This window comes from Amphibalanus amphitrite, unplaced genomic scaffold (genome assembly GCF_019059575.1).
Source record: "Amphibalanus amphitrite isolate SeventyFive unplaced genomic scaffold, NRLGWU_Aamphi_draft 000261F_arrow, whole genome shotgun sequence".
NCBI classification, from domain to species: Eukaryota; Metazoa; Arthropoda; class Thecostraca; order Balanomorpha; family Balanidae; genus Amphibalanus; species Amphibalanus amphitrite.
In genome coordinates this window covers 135,148-151,763 of record NW_024881756.1, presented here as the reverse complement: position 1 = coordinate 151,763, position 16,616 = coordinate 135,148, and positions in this window count along the sequence as shown.

The following is a 16,616-nucleotide window of genomic DNA, read 5'->3' as shown; positions in this document are numbered from 1 at the left end:
TGTCAAAAGAACCAAGCGAGGTCGAGAGTCGAGACAGTGAAAAGTGAAAACAAACCGGCCGCCGGCCGGATATGCTCAGCACCGCTCCCCTCCCAGTGTTTGTTCCCTTTCTGTCCTGGTGTCACTGGTGCTTACGCTTAGTGATTACTATCTTTGGGAACCTTGGTGATTGCATTGTTGTCCGTGAGAAACATCGTCTCATCATTGTGTGCTTAGATAAAGTGATCGTTTTGCACTATGTACAGTCCACAGCAGAAGTAATGTGTGGTTTCAGTCATCGGTAACCGAAGGTTTGTTGTCAATACTATTCACGGCATTGAAACCAGCCAGTAGGTTTTGTGGATGTCGTAGAATCAATTCACGGCATTTCAGTCGTGAGCAGCTGTGCGCATCTGAAAACACCGACAATAATCCGATTCCGATCGTAATGACGATGGTAGCAGTTAATTGATGCCAAGTAAAAGTGGACCTTCTATAGCTCGGTAGTCGGTAAGTGCATACACTGCATAGTGCATACTTACATACGAGTATACAGGAATGAAGACCGCGGATATCCATATACGCCCTTGGTGTCAAAAGAACCAAGCGAGGTCGAGAGTCGAGACAGTGAAAAGTGAAAACAAACCGGCCGCCGGCCGGATATGCTCAGCACCGCTCCCCTCCCAGTGTTTGTTCCCTTTCTGTCCTGGTGTCACTGGTGCTTACGCTTAGTGATTACTATCTTTGGGAACCTTGGTGATTGCATTGTTGTCCGTGAGAAACATCGTCTCATCATTGTGTGCTTAGATAAAGTGATCGTTTTGCACTATGTACAGTCCACAGCAGAAGTAATGTGTGGTTTCAGTCATCGGTAACCGCAGGTTGTTTGAAAAGACAAACACTATTCGTTAGAATTGTGTTTTTCTATTGAAAAACAACCGGAGCGGTCGTTCTCCGGGCTATGTTTTGCAAGTCTGGCCGTAACCGCAGGTTGTTTGAAAAGACAAACACTATTCGTTAGAATTGTGTTTTTCTATTGAAAAACAACCGGAGCGGTCCTTCTCCGGGCTATGTTTTGCAAGTCTGGCAGCGAATCGAGACATCTTGACCGGGGCCTAAACGTGCATTGCGATTTTCGTAAAAAGTTCAGGGTATGGGTTCCCGCAGGCGATCTACCTGATGGCACCGGTCGCTACTCGCTTAAAACCTCGTGGCACGTGGCACGTGCGATTCCATTTTCCCCATGTTAAGTCAACGGGGTTTTGGACACTTTTTGCGCGATCGGGAATGGCGGAAAAAATCGCCGATCAAGGTATGGTTTGCTGCACACCATTTTATGACTGACACATTCAGGTACACGCCCATATGCGCCGTCTACCCGTAAGAAGTCGATATTTTTTGTAGTACGACTTTGAAGTTGAACTTTTTTCGCTCCCCATGTTAAGTCAATGGGCGTTTTTGCAGAGACATTTTCATTCGCACATTGCACAAAATTATATGATACGATTTTGTTTAAACTTTCAGGACCTGTTGAGAAACGACCATAGAACATGTTGTTATGCTTCGTTAAACTGTCAGAATTCGTTTGTTCTTTTTAAGCTCGTTTAAAAGTGAAAATTTTTAACATTGAAAGTCAATGGTAGCGTCTTTGGTGCTTAATAACTTTGTACGTTGAAGATATATTTAAGTGAAAAGTTGATAGGATATACAACTTTTGATGCTCTTTCCAATGATATATAGAGCGTTATTGCACGTTGTGCCGTTTTTGAGAAATTTAGTAAAAAAACACGACATAACCGAGATTTGAGCTCACAGCTATATATGGTCTTTGCTCAGACAGTATACGAACAGGTGACGGGGATACCTCCCATAGAAGGATGCGATTTAATGCTAAATATTAGCGGCCGGCCGCCGTGGGCACGTTTTTGTACGACTTATATCTCCGCAACCACTGGACCGATACACTTGCGGTTTTTTTGTGTGGGGTAGCTTATACCCTTCTTACAAGTATTTTACTACGCACGATGCGTGCAGGTGACCCCAACTGCACGTGACACGTGTAAAACGGACAGGTGTCACTTTTGTTGTTATGACAATAACACGGTAAGTGCTGGGCTGATTGCGCTGAAACTTAACAAGGTTGTAGGCACACACCGAACCATGCGTTTCCATGTGCTACGGTTGGGGTGCAACTGCACGTGCGCACGTGCAGGGTGACGCTTCCAGATCTCGAGAACGGCCGGGCCGATTGAGTTCAAATTTGGTACACCGCTAGAGACCGGTTAGTAGGGTGCCGTGCGCAAGTCAGATGGGACCCATTGGCACGTGCGCACGTGCAGGCTGACGCTTCCAGATCTCAAGAACGGCTGGGCCGACTGTACTCAAATTTGGCATACCGCTAGAGATTGGTTAGTAGGGTGCCGTGCACAAGTCAGTTAGCATGTATTTCCATGTGCCACGGTTGGGGTACAATTCATGCACGTGCGCACGTGTAGGGGTCGCTTCCAGATCTTAAAAACGGCTTGGCTGATTGAGCTCAAATTTGGTACACCGCTAGAGACCGGCGAATAGAGTGCCGTGCACAAGTCAATTGGGACCCAGGTAGCACGTGCGCACGTGCAGGAAGTCGCTTCGAGATCTCGAAAACGGCCGGGCCGATTGCACTCAAATTTGGCACACCACTAGAAAGAGGTTAGTGGGGTGCCGTGCACAACTCAAATTTAAGCATCCTATCCCAAAGCTCATGCGCACGGCTAACTCTCCCGCTCTTTCCTTTGTCACCCTAAAAGGCGCGTTGCTGGTATCAACCCTCACCGGCCGAGGGGGGGGGGCAGGTGCCGCTCCCCAGACCTCAGACATCGGAACCTCGCACCGCCCTCAGAGCCAAAAGAACTTTCACAGGAAGATGAAACTTACAGGACGTAGTATCCTCCTGTTAGCAGAAAGTGACCTACCGTGACCTTTCATGACCTGACCTGACCTGGACCCGTGCTAAGTATGGCCACTATACGCACATGACCTGGCCGTGACCTGAAAAATTCGAAGTACAAGTTTGGTACCCTCAGGGTACGCATGTATTCATGACTGTGTAAAAAAAATCGAAAATGAGCCTGATCTGGCTTATAAGTTGGTGGTCAGACACCAAATAGGTAACCCGCGCCCTGGTGGGGTCTGTTAATAACGCGACCTGGTGGGGGGGATAGTTAACCCGCGCCTGGTGGGGTCTGTTTAAAACGCGACCAGGCCCGATTTCACCAAGTGAATATATTCTTGGTCTACTTTGGAAAAGTACACCGACAGTACAATACTATTCTGTTTCACCCATTAGCGTCGCCACGGGGGGCAAGTGGGGCAGCTTGCCCCCCAACCTCCGGCCGGACACCCCCTGAGATCGATGCAGATTTGACGATACAGATACAGATACAGATACAGATACAGATACAGATACAGATGTATTCAAACAGGATCCCCTCTGAGGAGGGGCTTTTCACATGTTCACGTCAATGAAAAACCGAAAATACAAACAATGAAGCGCATACATAACTCTTTCACGCACATGCATTCGTTCAACATACGTTCATGTCGATGGCGTGGCCATCAGCACATTTTTGACTTTATAGCGGTACGACAAAATACCTGGCTCGACTCCCAGCTCGTTCAAACGAGCTATGCCACGGTAGCAGAGCCTACGGCGGCCTGCTTCCGTACGAATGGATGGGAGTGTAAAATAGTAGGCGCGCCTGCAGCTTGCCCCCCAACCTCCGGCCGGACACCCCCTGAGATCGATGCAGATTTGACGATACAGATACAGATACAGATACAGATACAGATACAGATACAGATGTATTCAAACAGGATCCCCTCTGAGGAGGGGCTTTTCACATGTTCACGTCAATGAAAAACCGAAAATACAAACAATGAAGCGCATACATAACTCTTTCACGCACATGCATTCGTTCAACATACGTTCATGTCGATGGCGTGGCCAGCAGCACATTTTTGACTTTATAGCGGTACGACAAAATACCTGGCTCGACTCCCAGCTCGTTCAAACGAGCTATGCCACGGTAGCAGAGCCTACGGCGGCCTGCTTCCGTACGAATGGATGGGAGTGTAAAATAGTAGGCGCGCCTGCAGTGTCGTGTCTATGACGCTGGCTAGCCCGCTGGCCAAGTGTACCTCCGAGATATTCGGGCTGTCCGGACGTGATGATGCGCTCTACAGCGCTCACAGTGTGATACGTTACTGTTTGGCAGTCAACCACTTCAGCTCCTTAATGACTGCCACAACATTATCGCGACGCCGCCGACCGGATACGACACGCGCACAAAAATTTATCACTTTCTGCAGTCGGCAAAGCTGCGTCTCCCCACACGATGAGATTTTGGGGTCGCCAAAAAATGGGGGTAGTTTTCGAAAATGTCCTGTGAAGTCAAAATTGGTCAGAGTGGAGAGTCCCAGCGAGTGAGAGTCACCAAAATCTTCCGGACTTTGACTCCAAACTCGGACATGTCAATACTTTGATTCAATGGATGTATTGGTTGGTTTTAGCTGAGTTCTATGCTCGGTTTTCATCAGTCTACAGTACGCTGACACGAAATTTTTGTGTGAAGACCTAGCTCGAAAATTTCGAAGTTGGTTCAGGGTCTTTCCAGTTCTGGCTAAATGTATGCGGCATGTTCAAGTGCCGTTAAAGTGCCACAGGGCTATTAAAGGCCGCTCTTATGCTCCTAAAATCCCAACTGAACTCTAAGAACGTCCTACGCTAACTTCCGAGGAACCCAAACCGACCTCTGGGTGCCCTCGGGCCGGCACTTGTGAACGCCACTCCGGTCTCCCACTGCTGATTCTGAAGGCTTAGGCGCAGATATTTACCACCCCCAGAAGGGCGCGTTATAACAAGACCCCATGGGGGCTCGGGTTAAAATCGTTACAGGCCGGGTAGGGGCGTGACGCGGGTCGATCCCCTAGGTCCGCTCATACTGAGATTTTCCTGTTACATTGCAAAGACACGCATCGCGATCGCCCGTTGCCAGCCGCATTGATTTAACCCTCGCTGGACCTATTGGTTTTCTACATACGCGCCGGCCAAGGGGGGGGGGGGGCGGGTACGACCCCCCTCGCCGTTTCGCCCCTAGTGGAGCTAGCGCGTCGCGAAAAAAAAAAACAAGCGTGTGCACCGTTACGAGACGCAGATTGGTACCCGATTTTAAGGTCCTAGGTCAACCGGTGACCTCTGAGGTCAGGTCAAGTGCCCCAAGGTACGGTTCAGTTTTTGGTGAATAACTTCGCAAAAAAACGGCCGCAGAGCGCCGATTTTGGCAGCATCGTGTTCGCCTCGCTCAGTCGCGTCGAATGATATACTTTTTGTCCGGGTGAGGTCAACTTGGGGTGTTGACCTCAGGTCAAGGTCAGGTCAGCACCCCCAGGTCACGAAGCTGGTTGAAAGAGGTCATGTTGCATATCAATCGATTCGGCAGGCCTTCCTGAGTCCATTGGTGGCTTTCCCGACTCGCTAGCTCAATTTGATCAAGAGTTAACCGCAGGTTGTTTGAAAAGAGGTCACGAAGCTGGTTGAAAGAGGTCATGTTGCATATCAATCGATTCGGCAGGCCTTCCTGAGTCCATTGGTGGCTTTCCCGACTCGCTAGCTCAATTTGATCAAGAGTAACCGCAGTAACCGCAGGTTGTTTGAAAAGACAAACACTATTCGTTAGAATTGTGTTTTTCTATTGAAAAACAACCGTAACCGCAGGTTGTTTGAAAAGACAAACACTATTCGTTAGAATTGTGTTTTTCTATTGAAAAACAACCGGAGCGGTCCTTCTCCGGGCTATGTTTTGCATGTCTGGCCGCGAATTGGGGCAACTTGGGTCAGGCCTAAACTTGTGGCTCGATTTTCTTAAAAATTTCAGTGTATGGGCTCCCGCAGGCGATCTACCTGTTGGCACCGGTCGCTACTCGCTTAAAACCTCGTGGCACGTGGCACGTGCGATTCCATTTTCCCCATGTTAAGTCAACGGGGTTTTGGACACTTTTTGCGCGATCGGGAATAGCGGAAAAACGAGCCAAGGAAGAGGTGGTTTTCTTCCCAGCATTTTATGGCAAACACGTTTGGGTACACGCTGGTGTGCGCCGTATACCCCTCAGAACTTCGTAACGTGTCTTTGCACGAGGTCAAAGTTGAATTTTTTTCGCTCCCCATGTTAAGTCAATGGGCGTTTTTGCAGAGACTTTTTCATTCGCTCATTGTACAAAATTATATGATACGATTTTGTTTAAACTTTCAGGACTTGTTGAGAAAAGACCATAGAACATATTGTTATGCTTCTTTAAGCTGTGCAAATTCGTTTGTTCTTTTTAGGCTCGTTTAAAAATGAAAAATTTTAACATGGAAAGTGAATGGGAGCGTCTTTGCTGCTTAATAACTTTTTACAGTTGAGATATATTTAAGTGAAAAGTTGATAGGTTATACAACTTTTGATGCTCTTTCCAATGATATATACAACTTTATTGCACGTGGTGCCGTTTTTGAGAAATATAGTAAAAAAGCACGACATTACCGAGATTTGAGCTCAGACCTATATCGTTACGGTGTCAGGCGGACACGAGGACAGGTGGCGCCGCCGCCGCCCGCATAGCGGCGGGAATGTGAACTAACCTGTTTACCAGAGGGGTGTTCACGGGCACCGCACACTGCTGCGTGCGCTGTGTGCGGTGCGTCCAGCAGGCGTGGGGGTAGGGGATGGGTAGGCGGTTCTGACGTCACGGCTGCGTGCGGTGGACGGTCCGCTGTGGCCAGTCCCGACGGCCACAGCGATCGCTGTGTGCGGTGACGGAAGGCTGACGTAGGGACGCAGTGGGCGGAGCTTGGAGGCTGTGTGCGGTCCGACCGCACACAGGGCCCGTGAACAGCCCTCTGATCTATGGTATGGTACACTCGGGGGCAGATTGATGTTCCACGACTCCCTACCCATCGAGCTCCCATGGCTCAGCACTGGCTGCTGCCAGTGGCAGCACTGGCAGCACTGGCACTGGCATGCAGTGCTGAGCAGTGCCGAGGGCAGGCAACACTGACAGCAGCCAGTGCTGAGCCATGGGATCGCCCGATGGGTAGGGAGTGGTGGAACATCATTCTGCCCCCGAGTGTACCATCGGGGGACCGGCCGCCGTCGGCACCATTTCGGGACTTTGCATCGCAATAAAAGGCTTATTTACAATTGAAAATGGACTAGCGAGAGTCGTTATGGAATCAGAATTTGATGCTCTACAAAACTAGGCTATTTTCATTGTGATGGCATCACAGACTACACCGCTAAACCCAATAAAGCAGATATATGTCGCGTCATCGATGATTACATATAATGTTTCTTTGATATATATGTAGTCGGGTCTTTCAGCTGCGTCCCTCCCCTCCCTCGCCGCGCCGGCGGGTCGGCCATCCGCGGCTTGCCGCCCGCCGGCTGCTGGCCGGTCAGCTGGCCGGTCAGCTGGTCGCCCGCGGCTGTCGGTGCAGTGCGGGATGCCTACTTGCGGGGGGGCCGTCGTGGCGGCGGCCCGGGTGGACTGGGCGAGCAGTGAGTTGGGGAGCGCTGCGCTGTCGGTGCTCTAGTTTGTATTGCGTTCGCATGATACGGCTTGAGCCAATACAGAGTGAACTGATTGAGCTGAGCAAGTCTTTATATACATTGAAAAGTAAAGCACTTTTTACTGCATCTACGGTGAGATGCTAGATAAAATTTATGGCGTACCTAATGGTACCGATTACTTAACAATTAAGTGAATCATTTCGTCGCTAAACTCTCGTAAATTCGTATGTCCGCCTCACTATGGAGTTTGGACCGTAACGTATGGCCTTTGCTCAGACAGTATACGAAGTAGTGGCAGGTGACGGGGATACCTCCCATAGAAGGATGCGACACGATTTTACTGCTAAATAGCGGCCGGCCGCCGTGGCGACGTTTTTGTACGACTTATATCTCGGCAACCACTGGGCTGATACACGTGCGGTTTTTTGTGTGGGGTAGCTTTTTCCCTTCTTTCACATAGTGTGCTACTCTCGATGCATATGGGTGACCCCTAACGCACGTTCCACGTGCAAAGCCAAGAGGTGCCTGTTTTGTAATAAGCGCAATAGCTCGCGGTAATTACTGGGCCGATTGCGCTAAAACTTGGCATGGAGGTAGACACTTTCCAGGCGATGCATTTCCATGTGTCTTGGTAGGGGTGCAACTGCACGTGCGCACGTGCAGGGTGACGCTTCCAGATCTCGAGAACGGCTGGACCGATTGTGTTCAAATTTGGCATAACGCTTGATACCGATCAGTAGGTTGCAGTCATTTAGTATGTATTTCCATGTGCCACGATTGGGGTGCAACTGCACGTGCGCACGTGCAGGGTGACGCTTCCAGATCTCGAGAACGGCCGGGCCGATTGAGTTCAAATTTGGTACACCGCTAGAGACCGATTAGTAGGGTGCCGACTGCCGTGCGCAAGTCAGTTTGGACCCATCTTGCACGTGCGCACGTGCAGGGTGACGCTTCCAGATCTCAAGAACGGCTGGACCGATTGCACTCAAATTCGGCAAACATCTAGAGATCGATCAGTAGGGTGCCGTGCACAAGTCAGTTAGTATGTATTTCCATGTGTCACGGTTGAGATGCAGCTGCACGTGCGCACGTGGAGGGGTCGTTTCAAGATCTTGAAAACGGCTGGGCCGATTGAGCTCGAATTTGGTACACCGCTAGAGACCGGCGAATAGGGTCCCATGCACAATGCAATTGGACACAGCTTGCACGTGCGCACGTGCAGGGTGACGCTTCCAGATCTCGAAAATGGCCGAGCCGATTACACTCAAATTTTAACCGCAGGTTGTTTGAAAAGACAAACACTATTCGTTAGAATTGTGTTTTTCTATTGAAAAACAACCGGAGCGGTCCTTCTCCGGGCTATGTTTTGCATGTCTGGCCGCGAATTGGGGCAACTTGGGTCAGGCCTAGACGAAACGCTCAATTTCCGTAAAAAGTTCAGGGTATGGGCTCCCGCAGGCGATCTACCTGATGGCATCGGTCGCTACTCGCTTAAAACCTCGTGGCACGTGGCACGTGCGATTCCATTTTCCCCATGTTAAGTCAACGGGGTTTTGGACACTTTTTGCGCGATCGCCAATGGCGGGAAAACGAGCCAAGGAAGAGGTGGTTTTCTTCCCAGCATTTTATGGCAAACACGATTGGGTACACGCTAGTGTGCGCCGTATACCCCTCAGAACTTCGTAACGTGTCTTTGCACGAGGTCAAAGTTGAACTTTTTTCGCTCCCCATGTTAAGTCAATGGGCGTTTTTGCAGAGGCTTTTTCATTCGCTCATTGTACAAAATTATATGATACGATTTTGTTTAAACTTTCAGTAACCGCAGGTTGTTTGAAAAGACAAACACTATTCGTTAGAATTGTGTTTTTCTATTGAAAAACAACCGGAGCGGTCCTTCTCCGGGCTATGTTTTGCAAGTCTGGCAGCGAATCGAGACATCTTGACCGGGGCCTAAACGTGCATTGCGATTTTCGTAAAAAGTTCAGGGTATGGGTTCCCGCAGGCGATCTACCTGATGGCACCGGTCGCTACTCGCTTAAAACCTCGTGGCACGTGGCACGTGCGATTCCATTTTCCCCATGTTAAGTCAACGGGGTTTTGGACACTTTTTGCGCGATCGGGAATGGCGGAAAAAATCGCCGATCAAGGTATGGTTTGCTGCACACCATTTTATGACTGACACATTCAGGTACACGCCCATATGCGCCGTCTACCCGTAAGAAGTCGATATTTTTTGTAGTACGACTTTGAAGTTGAACTTTTTTCGCTCCCCATGTTAAGTCAATGGGCGTTTTTGCAGAGACATTTTCATTCGCACATTGCACAAAATTATATGATACGATTTTGTTTAAACTTTCAGGACCTGTTGAGAAACGACCATAGAACATGTTGTTATGCTTCGTTAAACTGTCAGAATTCGTTTGTTCTTTTTAAGCTCGTTTAAAAGTGAAAATTTTTAACATTGAAAGTCAATGGTAGCGTCTTTGGTGCTTAATAACTTTGTACGTTGAAGATATATTTAAGTGAAAAGTTGATAGGATATACAACTTTTGATGCTCTTTCCAATGATATATAGAGCGTTATTGCACGTTGTGCCGTTTTTGAGAAATTTAGTAAAAAAACACGACATAACCGAGATTTGAGCTCACAGCTATATATGGTCTTTGCTCAGACAGTATACGAACAGGTGACGGGGATACCTCCCATAGAAGGATGCGATTTAATGCTAAATATTAGCGGCCGGCCGCCGTGGGCACGTTTTTGTACGACTTATATCTCCGCAACCACTGGACCGATACACTTGCGGTTTTTTGTGTGGGGTAGCTTATACCCTTCTTACAAGTATTTTACTACGCACGATGCGTGCAGGTGACCCCTACTGCACGTGACACGTGTAAAACGGACAGGTGTCACTTTTGTTGTTATGACAATAACACGGTAAGTGCTGGGCTGATTGCGCTGAAACTTAACAAGGTTGTAGGCACACACCGAACCATGCGTTTCCATGTGCTACGGTTGGGGTGCAACTGCACGTGCGCACGTGCAGGGTGACGCTTCCAGATCTCGAGAACGGCCGGGCCGATTGAGTTCAAATTTGGTACACCGCTAGAGACCGGTTAGTAGGGTGCCGTGCGCAAGTCAGATAGGACCCATCTTGCACGTGCGCACGTGCAGGGTGACGCTTCCAGATCTCAACAACGGCTGGACCGATTGCACTCAAATTCGGCACACCTCTAGAGACCGATTAGTATGGTGCCGTGCACAAGTCAGTTCGTATGTATTTCCATGTGCTAGGGTTGGGGTGCAACTGCACGTGCGCACGTGCAGGGTGACGCTTCCAGATCTCGAGAACGGCTGGGCCGATTGAGCTCAAATTTGGTACACCGCTAGAGACCGGCGAATAGGGTCCCATGCACAAGTCAATTGGACACAGCTTGCACGTGCGCACGTGCAGTGTGACGCTTCCGGATCTCGAAAATAGCCGTGCCGATTGCACTCAAATTTGGCACACCGCTGTAGGCTGGCGAATAGGGTGCCGTGCACGTCAGTCCGTAGCACACCGACTCCGGTCTGCACGTGCAAGGCTCATTAAGTATGTATTTTCATGTGCCACGGTTGGGGTGCAGCTGCACGTGCGCACGTGTAAGGGTCGTTTCCAGATCTTGGAAACGGCTGGGCTGAATGCGATTAAATTTGGTACATCGCTAGAAACCGGCGAATAGAGTGCCGTGCACAAGTCAATTGGGACTTAGGCTGCACGTGCGCACGTGCAGGGTGTCGCTTCCAGATCTCGAAAACGGCCGGGTCGATTGCACTCAAATCTGGCACACCGCTATAGACCGGCGAATAAGGTGCCGTGCACGTCAGACCGTAGCACACCGACTCCGGTCTAACCGCAGGTTGTTTCTTCATTGACAAACACTATTCGTTAGAATTGTGTTTTTAACCGCAGGTTGTTTGAAAAGACAAACACTATTCGTTAGAATTGTGTTTTTCTATTGAAAAACAACCGGAGCGGTCGTTCTCCGGGCTATGTTTTGCAAGTCTGGCAGCGAATCGAGACATCTTGATTGGGGCCTAGACGAAATGTACAATCTTCGTAAAAAGTTCAGTGTATAGGCTCCCGGAGGCGATCTACCTTATGGCATCGGTCGCTACTCGCTTAAAACCTCGTGGCACGTGGCACGTGCGATTCCATTTTCCCCGTGTTAAGTGAACGGGGTTTTGGACACTTTTTGCGCGATCGCCAATAGCGGGAAAACGAGCCAAGGAAGAGGTGGTTTTCTTCCCAGCATTTTATGGCAAACACGTTTGGGTACACGCTAGTGTGCGCTGTATACCCCTCAGAATCTCGGAACGTGTCTTTGCACGAGGTCAAAGTTGGAATTTTGCTGTGTCCCATGTTAAGTCAATGGACGGCGATGTCGAGACTTTGCAGAGACATTTTCATTCGATCTTTGTACAAAAATTTAGAGATAGATTTCGCCCAAACTCTTATATCTTGTAAAGGAAAGAGCATAGTACATGCCGTTATGCTTCGTTAAGCTGGCAGAAATCGTTTTTTTCTAATAAAGTTCGTTTGAAAATGAAAATTTTTAACATGGAAAGTCAATGGGAGCGTCTTTGTTGCTTAATAACTTTTTACGTTACAGATATATCAAAGTGAAAAGTTAATAAAACATACAACTTTCGATGCTCTTTCCAATAATGTATAGAACGTCACTGCACGATGTGCCGTTTTTAAGAAAAGTTGTAAAAAAGCAGGGCTCGACTGTGACTTGAACCCAACCACATTAGAGTATACGAATAGGTGACGGCGATACCTCCCGTGTGCGGATGCGACACTGATTATTGCTAAATATTAGCAGTAGGCCGCCTGTGGGGTGCCTGTACAAACCTTATATCTCTGCAACCACTGGACCGATTCACTCGCGGTCTTTTGTGTGGGATAGCTCCTTCCTTTCTTACACGTAGTGTGCTACTCTCGATGCGTATGGGTGACCCCTAATGCACGTGCCACGTGCAAAACGAAAAGAAGTCAGTTCAGTAACAAGTCTAATAACTCTGTAGTTAGTTTGCCGATTGCGCTGATACTTGGCATGGTTGTAGGCACCCGCCGCGCAATGCATTTCCATGTGTCACGGTTGGGGTGCCGCTGCACGTGCGCACGGGCAGGGTGACGCTTCCAGATCTCGAGAACGACTGGGCCGATTGTGATCAAAGTTGGCACACCGTTAGGGCTCGGCGAGTAGGGTGCCGTGCACAAGTCAGATGGGACCCAGTTTGCACGTGCGCACGTGCAGGCTGACGCTTCCATATCTCAAGAACGGTTGGACCGACTGTGCTCAAATTTGGCATACCACTAGAGACTAGTTAGTAGGGTGCCGTGCACAAGTCAGTAAGTATGTATTTTCATGTGCCGCGGTTGGGGTGCAGCTGCACGTGCGCACGTGTAGGGGTCGTTTCCCGATCTTGGAAACGGCTGGGCCGATTCAGATTAAATTTGGTACATCGCTAGAAACCGGCGAATAGAGTGCCGTGCACAAGTCAATTAGGGCCCAGGCTGCACGTGCGCACGTGCAGGGTCACGCTTCCAGATCTCGAAAACGGCCGGGTCGATTGCACTCAAATTTGGCACACCGCTATAGACCGGCGAATAGGGTGCCGTGCACGTCAGTCCGTAGCACACCGACTCCGGTCTGCACGTGCAAGGCTCATCCTCTCGTTTGGCGGCGGTAGTCGTAGTTGCTCTGAGCGGATATAACCGCAGGTTGTTTGAAAAGACAAACACTATTCGTTAGAATTGTGTTTTTCTATTGAAAAACAACCGGAGCGGTCGTTGTCCGGGCTATGTTTTGCAAGTCTGGCCGCGAATTGGGGCAACTTGAGCGGGGCCTAGACGAAATGTACAATCTTCGTAAAAAGTTCAGGTTATGGGCTCCCGGAGGCGATCTACCTGATGGCACCGGTCGCTACTCGCTAAGAAGTCTTTTGCGCGTGGCACGTGCGATTCCATTTTCCCCATGTTAAGTGAACGGGGTTTTGGACACTTTTTGCGCGATCGCTAATAGCGGGAAAACGAGCCAAGAAGGAGGTGGTTTTCTTCCCAGCATTTTATGGCAAACACGTTTGGGTACACGCCCGTGTGCGCTGTATACCCGCCAGAATCTCGTGGCACGTGGCACGTGCGATTCCATTTTCCCCATGTTAAGTGAACGGGGTTTTGGACACTTTTTGCGCGATCGCCAATGGCGGGAAAACGAGCCAAGGAAGAGGTGGTTTTCTTCCCAGCATTTTATGGCAAACACGTTTGGGTACACGCCAGTGTGCGCTGTATACCCCTCAGAATCTCGGAACGTGTCTTTGCACGAGATCAAAGTTGGAATTTTGCTATGTCCCATGTTAAGTCAATGGACGGCGATGCCGAGACTTTGCAGAGACATTTTCATTCGTTCATTGTACAAAATTTTAGAGATAGAATTTGCCCAAACTCTTATAGCTTGTAAAGGAAAGAGCGTAGTACATGCTGGTATGCTTCGTTAAGCTGGCAGAAATCGTTTTTTCTAATAAAGTTCGTTGGAAAATGAAAATTTTTAACATGGAAAGTCAATGGGAGCGTCTTTATTCCTCTATAACTTTTATCTTTAGTAAGACATATAGGTGAAAAGTTAATATAATATACAACTTCTGATGCTCTTTCCACTGGTGCATAGAACGTCACTGCACGATGTGCCGTTTTTAAGAGAAGCTGTAAAAAATCAGGGCTCGACTGTGACTTGAACCCAACCACATTAGAGTATACGAACAGGTGAAGGGGACACCTCCCATGTGCGGACGCGACGCTGATTATTGCTAATTATTGGCAGTCGGCCGCCCTGGGGGCGCCTTTGCAAAGCTTATATCTCCACAACCGCTTGACCGATTCACTTGCGGTCTTTTGTGTGGGATAGCTTCTTCCTTTCTCACACGTAGTGTGCTACCCTCGATACGTATGGGTGACCCCTAATGCACGTGCCACGTGCAAAACGAAGAGGTGTCAGTTCGGTAACAAGTCTAATAACTCTGCAGTTAGTTTGCCGATTGCACTGATACTTGGCATGGATGTAGGCACCCGCCGTGCAATGCATTTCCATGTGTCACGGTTGGGGTGCCGCTGCACGTGCGCACGGGCAGGGTGACGCTTCCAGATCTCGAGAACGGCTGGGCCGATTGTGATCAAAGTTGGCACACCGTTAGGGCTCGGCGAGTAGGGTGCCGAGCAAAAGTCAGATGGGACCCTGTTTGCACGTGCGCACGTGCAGGCTGACGCTTCCATATCTCAAGAACGGCTGGACCGACTGTGCTCAAATTTGGCATACCACTAGAGACTGGTTAGTAGGGTGCCGTGCACAAGTCAGTAAGTATGTATTTTCATGTGCCGTGGTTGGGGTGCAGCTGCACGTGCGCACATGTAGGGGTCGTTTCCCGATCTTGGAAACGGCTGGGCCGATTCAGATTAGATTTGATACATCGCTAGTAACCGCAGGTTGTTTGAAAAGACAAACACTATTCGTTAGAATTGTGTTTTTAACCGCAGGTTGTTTGAAAAGACAAACACTATTCGTAACCGCAGGTTGTTTGAAAAGACAAACACTATTCGTTAGAATTGTGTTTTTCTATTGTTAGAATTGTGTTTTTCTATTGAAAAACAACCGGAGCGGTCGTTCTCCGGGCTATGTTTTGCAAGTCTGGCCGCGAATTGGGGCAACTTGAGCGGGGCCTAGACGAATCGCTCAATCTTCGTAAAAAGTTCAGTGTATGGGCTCCCGGAGGCGATCTACCTTATGGCACCGGTCGCTACTCGCTTAAAACCTCGTGGCACGTGGCACGTGCGATTCCATTTTCCCCATGTTAAGTCAACGGGGTTTTGGACACTTTTTGCGCGATCGGGAATAGCGGAAAAAAAACCGCAGGTTGTTTGAAAAGACAAACACTATTCGTTAGAATTGTGTTTTTCTATTGAAAAACAACCGGAGCGGTCGTTCTCCGGGCTATGTTTTGCAAGTCTGGCAGCGAATCGAGACATCTTGATTGGGGCCTAGACGAAATGTACAATCTTCGTAAAAAGTTCAGTGTATAGGCTCCCGGAGGCGATCTACCTTATGGCATCGGTCGCTACTCGCTTAAAACCTCGTGGCACGTGGCACGTGCGATTCCATTTTCCCCGTGTTAAGTGAACGGGGTTTTGGACACTTTTTGCGCGATCGCCAATAGCGGGAAAACGAGCCAAGGAAGAGGTGGTTTTCTTCCCAGCATTTTATGGCAAACACGTTTGGGTACACGCTAGTGTGCGCTGTATACCCCTCAGAATCTCGGAACGTGTCTTTGCACGAGGTCAAAGTTGGAATTTTGCTGTGTCCCATGTTAAGTCAATGGACGGCGATGTCGAGACTTTGCAGAGACATTTTCATTCGATCTTTGTACAAAATTTTAGAGATAGATTTCGCCCAAACTCTTATATCTTGTAAAGGAAAGAGCATAGTACATGCCGTTATGCTTCGTTAAGCTGGCAGAAATCGTTTTTTCTAATAAAGTTCGTTTGAAAATGAAAATTTTTAACATGGAAAGTCAATGGGAGCGTCTTTGTTGCTTAATAACTTTTTACGTTACAGATATATCAAAGTGAAAAGTTAATAAAACATACAACTTTCGATGCTCTTTCCAATAATGTATAGAACGTCACTGCACGATGTGCCGTTTTTAAGAAAAGTTGTAAAAAAGCAGGGCTCGACTGTGACTTGAACCCAACCACATTAGAGTATACGAATAGGTGACGGCGATACCTCCCGTGTGCGGATGCGACACTGATTATTGCTAAATATTAGCAGTAGGCCGCCTGTGGGGTGCCTGTACAAACCTTATATCTCTGCAACCACTGGACCGATTCACTCGCGGTCTTTTGTGTGGGATAGCTCCTTCCTTTCTTACACGTAGTGTGCTACTCTCGATGCGTATGGGTGACCCCTAATGCACGTGCCACGTGCAAAACGAAAAGAAGTCAGTTCAGTA